A 12,088-nucleotide genomic window follows, 5' to 3' on the forward strand; every position below is an offset into this window, starting at 1 on the left:
TAATAAGCTATGGATGTAACTAACCTGTAGAGCATCCTGGAATATTTGACCGAAATAGAAGCTTCATCAGGCCAGCGTGGGATTCAGCAGGTCCGTCCTGAGAGGGTCTATGGTGCCAGTAAGCATAAGAACAGAAAACTGCATTGGAGCCTTGAGGACAAAGACTATAAACAAGAACAAGAAACAATTGTGTTTGAGCAGTAATTAATACTCAGATGGACTAGATAAAGTTCAATCTATTATCAGAGTACATACATATCACCAAAAAACCCTGAGATTCTTTTTCTATGGGCATACTTATCAAATCTATAGAACAGTAACTGTAAAGTGTAAACATCAGGAACTGCTAACTGTAAACAAACTGTGAAAATGCAGATTTAAATAAATAACAATAAATAATGAGCATGAAATAATAACTGAGTCCTTAAATGAGTGTAGCTATCCACTTTTGTTCACTAGTCTGCTGGTTGAGGGGTAGTAACTGTGCTTGAACCTGGTGGTGTGAGTCCTGAGGCACTTGTATCTTCTACCTGATGGCAGCAACGAGAAAAGAGCATGGCCTGGGTGATGAGGATCTTTGATGATTGATGCTGCATTTTTTACAGCAATGTTTCATGTAGATGTGCTCAATGGTTGGGAGGGTTTTTACCTGTGATGTACTGGGCTGAATCCACTTCCTTTTGTAGCATTTTCCAATCAAAGGAATTGCTGTTCCCATACCAGGCTGTAATGCACACTTTCCACCACACATCAAGGTTTTCGAAGACATACTGAACATCTGCAAGCTCCTGATGAAGTAGAGGCGCTGTTGTGCTTTCTTCACAATAACATATATATGATGGGTCCAGGACAAGTCTCTGAAATAGTGACACCTAGGAATTTAAAGTTACTGACCAGCTTCACCTCTGATGCTCTGCTGATTACTGACTCATGGACCTCTGGTTTCCCTCTCCTGAAGTCCACAATGAGTTCCTTGGTTTTATTGACATTGAGTGAGAGATCGTTATTACACCACTCAGGCAAATTTTCAATCTCCCTTCTGTATGCTGATTCATCACCCCCTTTGATACAGCCCACAACAGTGGTGTCATCAGCAAACTTGTATATGGTGTTGGAGCTGTGCTTAGCCACACAGTTATAGGTGCATAGCCAGTAGAGCAGGGGGCTAAGTACACATCCCTGCGATGCTGTAACTGAATGTGCTGTGAGCACTTGAATATGAGCATATGTACTGCATATAAAATATCTCACACACTTCTCCATGGAGTTCACCCTTGCATGTTTGTATCAATTGCTTGTACAACTACGGCTCTCATTTCTAGATAGCATCCTATTCCAAAACAAAGGTGATCCAACCAATGTCCCAAAAATATCTGGTTGGTGTACTGTTTATTAATACTCAGTGGACAAAGCACAGAAATAATCCAATTGCAAGCCATGGTAGCATTGTAGTTGGTGTGATGCTATTACAGCTCACAGTGTTCCAGAGTTCAAATTCAGGCATTGTCTGTAAGTTCTCACTGCGAACCATGTGGGGTTCCTCTAATTTCCTCCCATAGTCCAAATATGTACTGGTTAGTAGGTTAACTAGTCATTGTAAATTGTCCTGTCTTAAATAGGTAGGTTTCTGGGCAGCATGGCCCATTAGGCTGGAAGGCCCTATTCCAAACTGCTATCTTTAAATAAATAAAATACGAGGTGAATTTTTTTAAATAACTTTTTTCAAAACTAGAAACACTTTGTTTTGAATAATCAGAAATTTCTTATGAATTACATGGAAATTGTAGAGCAGTGGCTGGCTATTTACTCTAGATGCCAGTGTTTCTGCTTTGTATAGGACTTCTCTACAGACTGTATTTCATCATTTCAGAATAGTTTCTACGGAGAGAAATGACCCTGGACTGATTTGTAACTTCCACTGTCCATTGCCCCTCCCCACTGCTCAACACACTGAGTTCCTCCAGCATTTTGTTTGCAGCTCCAGATTCCAGACATCTCCAGTGTCTCCACATAACTGCAGATGTCTACAGCATCTCTCACTCTCTAGTTCATCCAGATTAACCTTTAGCTAAAAACCTCTGATACCCGCCTACTTAATCCCAAAAAATTGTTTAAATGTCACCTTGAGATTCGTTTTCTTGCAGGTATACACAGTAGAGCAAAGAAACGCAACAGAATCAATGAAAAAACGACACCAAACGCCTCTCAAGCAACCAATGCGCAAAAATACAAACTGAGTTTAATTAATTAATTCATACTGAGACCATTAATTGTAGAGTCCTTGAAAGTAAGTGCATAGGTTGTGTTCAGTGATCATTTCAGTGTTGTAGTGAGTGAAGTTATCCACTCTGGTTCAGGAGCCTGAGGGTAGAAGGGTAATAACTCTTCCTGAACCTGGTACAGTAGCAGCAAGATGAGAGCATGACCTGGATGGTGGAGGACCTTGATAATGAACGCTGCTTCCACTGAATTCGTGAACACTACTTTTCATTTCTGTTTTTGCACTGTTTATTTAATTTAACTACTTAATATACTTACTATAATTCAGATTTTACGACAGCGGACACACGTTGGAACTCTCTTGTACTTGGCGAATTGCTACTCTCTTTCTTTCGATGGTGGGGGAATGGAACTGGGGGGGTGGGGGTAAGCAACGCGGCAGACTTCAACATCGTAATCAGCGAGTTTTTTTTTGTTTTGTTAGTCTCCCCGTTTGCTGTGTGACACCTCTCTGTCCCTTTTTGAGAGGGGGGGAAGAGGGAGAGGGAATTGTCGGGTGAGCGATTGTTTGTTGCACTGCATGCAGATCACGGTCTCTTTTGGGGGCTTTGCTATTTCTGCTTGGTGGGTGGTGGCTGCTTGTAGTAAGAGGAGAAAAGGGAGGGCGAGGGTTGATGTTTGCTGCTGTTTGTGCGTGGGTGGGGAGTTTTGGGGTTCTAACGATTTTACTGTCACTCATTCTTTCTGGCACCCTTCTGTTTTAGTGGATGTCTGCAAAGAGCAAGAATTTCAGGTTCTCTGATATTAAATGGAACTATTGATTGACTATTGACGTATGCCGCCGAAAGTAAACTTGATTCTGATTCTTTTGCCAGTACTCCCTGTAGGTGAGCTCAACTGTGAGTAGGCTTTGCATTGAGTCTATCACTTAGCATTTTTTTTTTCACACCAACAATTTTAGAGGTGGCCGTGCAATTTGGACTGAGTCGAGAAACAGCCCCTCAACCCCTTTCGGTCAACTAACTTACCCAGGCAGAGCGGCAAAGACTCCCTTTGTGGGCGCCCGCTCAACCGACCCTGACGACGGAAACTAGAGTGGGGAGGCGATATTGACGTCGGTCTTGGCCAATCAGCCGTGGTGGGCGGGACCACCGCTCGGCCGAGCGCGAATCGGCGTTGACAGAAGCGGCGGCGCCTCCGCCGAGGTGAGGTTTGGTTGCGCGATGACTCGGTTGCTAAGTGTCTCGGGCCTGAGGTGACTCAGGAGGCCTCGGAGTCCGTTTTGTACGGAGAGTGGGCGTCGGTTCTGGGCGCGGGAAGGAGGCTTTGTCGCATTGTATCGTTCCCTTGTGCAGATTATTATTATGCTTACCTTAGGCCAGAGGCTTTAAAAATTGTTTTGACATATCAGAGAGGCCCCGGGCTGGTTGCTTTGAGCTTTCGCCTGTTACATGAAGACTCTGCACAATCTGCAAGGCTGGTAAGATAGGACAAAACCTAACAGTAAACAAATAAAAAAGTACTGTGCATCGACTACATCCTCCTCATCTTGCTGAAGTTGTTGGGGTCAGGTGGGATCTCTGTCATGCCCGTGCGCTCCAACCCAAGTGTTGTTTTTAATCAATAAAACGTTCATGGTTAATGCTGTGTAGCGGGAAGGGACTGAGTGGTGGAGCATGCTTGTAGATGCTACCAGCGTTGCCTATGGTAACCCTCGACTCAAGAAAAATATGGGTTAGTTCACGTTTGTAAGGTGATTTTGTTTGGGTTGAGTTTCGTGTGGATGATCTGTGGAAGTTTGGATATCGTTGAGCTTGCAATGTATTAATCCTCTTGTAAAATGAAACTCTTTGATGCGCATTTACTGTCTGGCACATCGCTAGTTATTTCAGATAGTGTTTGTAAGAAGCTCTTAAATGTAAAATCATATCGTGCAATTGGAATTGGTTTATTATTGCGACATACGCTGAAGTATGGTGGAAAAACTTGTCTTATTCATAATGACTTGTACTAATAGACATTTGACTTAATGAGGCAGTCGAAAAGGAAAACAACAGAAAGCATAATAAAGCGCAACAGCTACAGAGAACTGCAGAATAAATTGCCTACTTCAGAGAATGTTAGCTTTTCTTGTTTAATTGTTCTGCTATTATCAGCGTTCAAATTTGTACAAATCACAGATTTGATGGATTGCAGTCAATATTCATCTCAGGATAAATTTTTGCTTACCCAAAACACTTGGAATATTCATTAGAAACTGATGCAGGTGAAGTAAAATGTGGACTGTTGCTCACTCACCGATATGCTTACTGACAGAACTGCTTTGCAACAGATGCCATAGCATCTGTCATGCACTTGGCCCTGACAGACCTAGAAAACAAGGACACTTATGTCAGAATGCTGTTTCTGGATTTCAGTTCAGACCACTAAATACATCACTGTGCAATTGGATGTTGGACTTCATAACCAATATACCTCAGATAGTTAGTACCAATCCTTATTCCCCATCATCCTCAATGTGGGTGTGCCCAAAGCTGTGTGCCAAGCCCACTGCTGTACACTCTGCTCACACACAACTGTATGGCCAAACCTCAAAGTAATCACATTGTCAAGTTTGCTGATGAGACTTGTGGTGTGGCTTATCATCAACAATGATGAGTTGGCCTACTGGAAGGGGGTGGAAGAGCTCAAGGCCTTGTGCCGGGGAAATAATCTTTTCGTCAGTGATAACAAGACAAAGGAGCTGGTTATTGACTTTCGGCGAACTCGTGTCCTCCTTTATATCAGCGGCACAACAATGGAAACTGAGCAGTTCTAGACTTCTGGGTGTGTACATCTCGCACAACCTCTCACAGTCCCAGAACACATCCTACACAATCAAGAAAACTCACCAATGCTTCTACTTTTTCAGGAAGCTGAAGAGAGCTGAATTATGCACATCAACATTTACCTTCTATGATGTACAGTAGAGGGTATCCAAACATACTGCATCACTGCATGGTAAGGAAACTGCAGTGTGGCAGTCTGGAAGGCTTTGCAATGGGTAGTCAAACTGCCCAATGCATCACCGGCAATAGTCTACCTGCCATCAATGACATATATACAGAAAGGTGGCAGAAAAAGGCCAATGACGTCATGAAGGATTCCACCCACCCTGTCCATGAACTGTTTATCACTACGTAGCATATATGTCAGGGCCGTCAGACACAGAAATGATTCCTTTTCCCAAGCAGTAAGGCTAATAAACACTGCCACCCACTAATGCCTCATCACAATTCTTCCTCCACCCCCCAAACTACTTTGTCACTCTATGGACATGCAAGATATATATTGTCCAATATAATATATATGATATTTATTTTTATCATTGTATTCTTCATCTGATTGTGTTTTTTTTTGTGCTGCATTGAATTCCGAGTAACAGATATTTTGATTTTCTTTACACTTGTGTATTGGAAATGTCATTAACTAGTCTTGAATCTTGCTGAATGTTAATACCCATCCACCTGTCATGAAGTGAACTTTACTGTGATTCATTGCAAGTTGAAGGAAGCTTTAAAAAACCTAATGTGTCTGTTACTGAACTGGAAAGCAAACAACTGTAGATGCTGAAAATCTCAGGGAAAAATAACAGAATATACTGAAATAATTTAGCAGGTCAGGTTGCAGCTGTGAAGAGAGAAATCTGATGGAAGTGTCCTCTACCAAAACATTAACAGCATCTCTCTTCACAGTTTGGCATAGTGAGTATTTCCAGAATTTTGTTTTTATTCTATTGCAATTTTCTTGAAGGTATTATCCTCAAACGATTACTGAAATAAACTGAATTTATAAGTTACATGAAAGCTAATAGCCTTTGAAATTTGCATGAAAATACATTTCCGGGGTTAGTTAAGTGTCCTAAAGCAGCATCAAACTGGCAAACATTATTGTGATGACAGAGGCGGTTCAGAAGATACTGGGAATGAAACGTATACTGAGCATTTAGTGGCTTTGGGCTTGTACTTGTTGGAGTTTAGAAGAATGAAGCAAGTGAATATCATTGAAACCTATTGAATATTGAAAGGCCTAGATAGACTGGGTGTTTCCTGTAATGGGGAACTCTGGGACCAGAGTACACAGCTTCAGAACAGAAGGTTGTCCATTTAAAACAGATGAGAATGATTTTTTTTTTAGCTAGAGGGTGGTGGATCTATGGAATTCATTACCATAGACTTTTGTGGAGGCTACGTCATTGGGTATATTTAAGCAGAGATTGATGGGTTCTTGATTAGTAAGGTTGTCAAAGGTTATGGAGAGAAGCCAGGAGAATGGGGTTGAGAGAGATAATAAATTAGCCATGATGGAATGGTGGACCAGACTTGATTGGGCAAATAGCGTAATTCTGCTCCTATGTCTTATGGTTTATTGCAAAATAAACATTACTTGCTTAGCATTACATTGGGATGTCCTGAGTTAGGCAAAGCAATTTATAAATAAGTGAAACAACAACACACACAAAATGTTGGTGGAACACAGCAGGCCAGGCAGCATCTATAGGGAGAAGCGCTGTCGACGTTTTGGGTCGAGACCCTTCGTCAGGACTAACCAAAAGGAAAGGAGTCATTTACTTCTTAACAACTTCATTTACTTTTTACCTCTTCTTGCCCGGCTTTCCTCTAAGAATGACAAAATCATTTATGATATCTAACCTTTACTTGCTTTGGAAAAAGGTAGATTTATAAAATTTTATATTGTTTCAGAAGGACGCGTAGGCATGAGTCCATTGGGATGAGTGGTTGCTGTATTGCCATTAATGGGCTGTCCATTAAATTATCAGCATCAAGCAAGATATTAACCCCATTGAAATGAAAAACTTTGTTCAATTCTCTCAAACAGCCGATACAAAGATCCTTCACAAGTTTTAAGCCCGTGACTCAGCAGCCTTTCTTTTGAGACTCGATTGGCAGTGGCAAGATCCGTAAAGAGACAAGATGAGACACACTGTGCCCCAAAAGTGGCTAGATTTTAGAAACAACAAATCAAAAATATCTCAGAAATACAGTATTAAAATAGAGTATGGTAGTTTCCTTGGTATAAATAAATTTGCTTTTTAAAAAATATAACAAAGTTAGGATTTTGGATATTACTAACAAAGGGTCTAAATTAAAACTTTCATATCACTGCTTATGAACTATGATAATGTTCTTGCAAATCACCCTGGGATGTTTTACTGTGTTAAGTGCATGTTATTGTCAAAGTTGCAAGCAATTTGGATCCAGCATCTTACAACCAGGGGTGAGATAAATGACTAATTTGTTTGCTTTGATGAATCCCTGATCGATTTCTACAGGCACCTGAGGATCCAACAATAGACAACCCCTTAGAACATCATACTTGAGTGATTGCGCGACTATTATTTGATGAATCTGAATATTGCCAAGCTGCCTTATCCTTCCATGAATACTACTTCCCCCTGCGTGTACAGTTGGGATTTTCAGTAGAAGTTCTATGCAAAAGGCATCTGATGTAGTGATGCAATACTTATAAGTATACTGGTAATACTGGCTCACATTTATGTCCCTGAATCATAGAATGGGACTTGAACCTTCACTAAATATATTTAAGATACAGTTAGATAGGTTTTTACATAGTAAGGGAATTAAGGGTTATAGGGAAAAGGCAGGTAGATGGACCTGAGTTTACGGACAGATCAGCCATGATCTTATTGAATGGTGGGGCAGGCTCGATGGGCCGGATGGTCTACTCCTCCTATTTCTTATGTTCTTATTGTAATGGCTTCTTTGTAATGTTCACTGCTGAGGTAACGGTTTCTCTGTAGCAGCAATGTTTGGGTTATTGCTGGAGATAACAGGACTGTTAGCTAATCAGGGATTGTTGTTTTGTGTATCGCGGTCTTTTGTTGAGGAGAGATGAAGAGGGAAGACGTGTGGAGAAAGCTGGTAGATCACCAGACGGAGTGGACTGGGATCTGTGGGTCCGAAGGTCGGCGATGTTCAGAGGAGATTGATGGTGGAAGGATGAGCTCAAACTGGGACTTTGACTTGGGCCCTTTTGTTTTGTTTATTTTCATTACTAACCCTATATTCAGATTAAGATTCATAAAGTCTAACATTTAATTGCAGATGGTGTACTGTCTGATATTTTGCGTTGTGGGTTTGTAACTGGGGGTACATTACGCAGCATCCACAGAATCATGATTACCCAGTTTGGCACAGCAGAAAGCTGATTCCCCTAGACGAACACGAGCTGGGCGGGCCTGAGGGTTATATCATGTTCTTATGTAGCCTGTAATCTAATAACATAGAGACAAGATATTATAATTGAACTGAGACTGACATATGAACTTTTTTCAAATTATTTTCTTGTAGAGCAGTCTTTTAACTTGCCATCATCTTGAACAGCTACCATCAGGTGCTTTTTTGCTGGAGTTACTGTCTTACATTGAGCAATGTTTTTAGCATCAAGAAGTTTTGTAGAATGTAATGAGATCCTGGCAAATAAATGTTTAAAAATCAAATTGAATCTCCTTCTAGTTTTCCAAGGAGGCTATTAACTGACTTTATTTTAAATAGGTTAATGGTCCATTTGGAAATAATGGAAGAGATGCCATCTGAATGCATTGTGTTATTTTGAAACCTATGCATTCGCTTCACAGAATCATACAAACCTACAGCCCATCTTACCAGTGCTGACTGTAATGCCTGTCTATGTAATCCCATTTACCAGCAATTAAGCCCATATCTTTCTATTCCTTTCCTTTCTAAATAGCAGCCTAAATGTTTTTTTTACTACCTCTCTGGCAGCTCTTCCAAGTATTCATCACTTCCTGTGTGTGGGGGAAAAATGCTCCTCAGATCTTATTTACAGTTCTCCCATCTCTTAAACCTATACCCTCACATTCTAGACTCCCCTGCCCTGAGAAAAAGATTCTGACTATTCTAGCTATGCTGCTCATTGGATTGTTGGAGTTTAGTCCACATGTTTTTGAAGAAGGCAAGACAGATTGAGAATACCATTTAAAAATTAAGTTTTGGCTTTGTTAATCTAGTGCATAAAAAAAACTGTTTAAAGCTGTGCAAATTGTGGTTAGAACTAAAATGTATTCATTTCAGAATACTCCTGTTTAGGAATTTTTAAGTTTTAGGAAATAACAGAAGAAATTTAAATGAATTGTACCAAGAATGAGGGATTTCAGTTTGCGCAAAGACTAGAAAAGATGAGGTTCTTAAAGTAGAATGTTTAAAAGAGAATCTATTGACTCAGTTGTATGAATTTGACAGAGTAATGAGGTGAATCTGTATCACAGTGGCAGCAGAGTTGGTGACCCAGAGCGCATATAATGATTGGCAAAAGGTTTAAGCTGTCATGCGGAAATGTTTTCTTTTATACAAAAAGTTGTCATGGCCCAAAATACACTCCCTGAAATGATAGTGGAGGAAGATTCAATAATTATGTACACATATGCTTGATAGGTTACACATGATCTCACATAGCCACACTTTTTATTCTGTGGACCAGTGATAATGCTATTTTTGATAGTTCGTTCTGTTCATTTTATGAAGTTTGGTTGGGGGGGGGGGTTGTAGTAGGTGGGGGTGGAGGAAGCTAGTGCATGTCTCTGTTTAATACGCTTTCTGCCATTTTCCAGATAAAAAACTGTAGTTATTGGCAACATTTTAATATTTTTTGAATATAGTTCATACAATCTTTGATGCCAGGTACTATTTTGATTCTTTGTTGAGAATGAGAATAAATTCTTATTTTGTTTTCTAACTCAAAGCTACATTTCTCTTTGTTCTTAATGAACCTCGATGCTTCTGATTTCCTACTTAATCCTTTTGGAACAGTTAAACCCATTGCGCTAGTAGGCGTTTCAAATAGACAGCTTATTGTATTATATTTGACGCAAATAGCAATTTTGTGTGCCTTTGCTGATGTAACAACCCTCTTTTAGGAATTGCTTTGCTGGAGAATATTTGTGACTCTAGTGACAGTAGAGAAGACAAATGAACTTTATTCATTGGCTCGGATGAATTGTTTAGGGTGGAATTTAACTAATAACAAAAGATTGCTAATTTAATAACATCCTCTTCAGTGGATTACAGTATTAACATGAATTCTAAAGGACCTTGTTTCTCACTTTGTCTGCAATAAAGCTGTTAAGTCTTTGGTGCTAAATTAGCATATTTACCAAATAATTGTTATTTGTATTAATATCCCAATTCACTTTTCTTTGTATATTACATAGTAGAGTAGTAAATTTACCAGTGAGCAATGTAAATTTAAAGCCAGCTCAGGAAACAAGACCCTGGTTGGTTTCAAGGAAGGGCAGGAAACAAGCCAGTGATGTTCATTAGAATGCCAGAAAAGAAATGTTTCCAAGCCATCACAATTTTGGAATAGTTGGCTGGCGGATTATTGGGATTCTGCTTTACTTTTGGATTTAAGGACCATCGTTTTTGAACCCACACTAGAGTCACCTGACAGTGATCCTCAAAATTGCCTAAAATTACAATACCTTTGTTTTAAGTATGCTGACTGGCCTGAGGTAGCCCAAATTAGTTGGGTCTGAAAGGGTCATTGAAAGGGCTTTTTATATGAAGAATACCAAAACATGGAGTTAAGTTCTCGAATAAAGAACTGAAAATTTAATTTTTAATGTGAATTGTTCTGCAGTATATTTACGCATCAGCTGCAGAAATTTTAAGATGTCTTCAGATTTCTAGTCAAAGTTTGTGGTGTTTGGAGAACCTTTGTTTTGGCCATTGGCCATTTTAAGCAGAAAAGAATAAGTGATTTTCTGAAGTCAAAATATGAAAAGTAAGCGTTTTGACTTCTGTCATAAATTTATACTTTCAGACAAAACAGTAGCAAGACTTATTTGAATAGATGAACCTCTTTTACTCTTGTCTCTTTGATTTGGATTACTTAGTGGTTGATATTGTTGACTTATTATCTGAAGGCTTGCCAAATTGATGAAATATTTCCTGTTGCCTGATACAGCACTTTAGGAGCTGAAGGCTCCTTAAATTGTGGTTGGTCGCTTGCTCTATGTCCTTTCACCATATCGCTTGTTCCTGAAGTATGCAGACATCTCAGTCACAGAGTCATACAGCGCAGGCTTTTTGGCTCACTATCACTGTACTGATCAAGTTCAAGTTTACTTATCATTCAACCATACGTGAATACAGCCAAATGAAACAACTCTCCTCTGGGGTCAAGGTTGCTATGTGGGTGCCATGGTAACGTAGTGGCTTGCACAATGCTATTATAGCTCGGGATGTTCTGGAGTTCGAAGTTCTCTAAGGAGTCTCTGTACTTCCGCCCAGCAGAACACATGGGTTTTTCTTGGGTGCCCTAGTTTCCTTCCACAGTCCAAAGTCATACCGGGTAGGTTAATTGGTCATTGTACATTGTCCCATGATGAGGTTAGGGTTAATTGAGGTTGTGGGTTTGCTGCACAATGAGGCTCGAAGGACTGGAAGGGCTGTATTGCTCAATAAATAAATAAACACAGTACCTACAGTCATACACAGCACAAGACACACATAGCACATATATGATAGCAGTATACATGTTGTTACACAAAAAAAAACATAGCCCAAGTTCCTGAGTGAGTTGTTCTATTAGTCGATGGTGCATAGGTGTTGTCGGCAAGAAGAAGCTGTTCTCAGCAGTCCACAGATAATCATACTGTGTGCATGCACTCAATCCAGCTTGTCTTCCTCTGAGTGAACACTGGATGGCAGCATCGATGGGAGGGGCCAGCCCCCAGCCCAGCATGGACACCATGCCACACCACCTCTGTCGTCTCCCCTTCTGGATTGCTGCAACAGGCAAGCCAACGGCATGAGGACTCGTCCTC

The 12,088-nt window shown here is 40.3% G+C and overlaps 1 protein-coding gene and 1 long non-coding RNA gene across 7 annotated transcripts in view; one reads left to right on the top strand and one right to left on the bottom strand.

The window, feature by feature from the left end:
* LOC132379968 (uncharacterized) overlaps positions 1 to 3,859 on the bottom strand; it is a 28,101-nt gene extending 24,242 nt beyond the window's left edge. The window contains exons 1-2 of one of the 4 annotated variants that reach the window (XR_009507581.1): positions 3,593 to 3,859; positions 25 to 164 (exon numbers count right to left, since the gene is read on the bottom strand). This is a non-coding gene — a long non-coding RNA (uncharacterized LOC132379968). Of the gene's footprint in view, positions 1 to 24; positions 165 to 3,248; positions 3,327 to 3,592 lie in introns of those variants that run through there. The other 3 variants (XR_009507582.1, XR_009507579.1, XR_009507580.1) reach the window with 3 other exon arrangements.
* cep131 (centrosomal protein 131) overlaps positions 3,341 to 12,088 on the top strand; it is a 147,429-nt gene continuing 138,681 nt past the window's right edge. The window contains exon 1 of one of the 3 annotated variants that reach the window (XM_059948375.1): positions 3,341 to 3,425. The gene's annotated coding sequence lies outside the window, so the exon portion shown is untranslated. The other 2 variants (XM_059948374.1, XR_009507578.1) reach the window with 2 other exon arrangements.

This window comes from Hypanus sabinus, chromosome 23, assembly GCF_030144855.1.
Source record: "Hypanus sabinus isolate sHypSab1 chromosome 23, sHypSab1.hap1, whole genome shotgun sequence".
In the NCBI taxonomy this organism is placed as follows: Eukaryota; Metazoa; Chordata; class Chondrichthyes; order Myliobatiformes; family Dasyatidae; genus Hypanus; species Hypanus sabinus.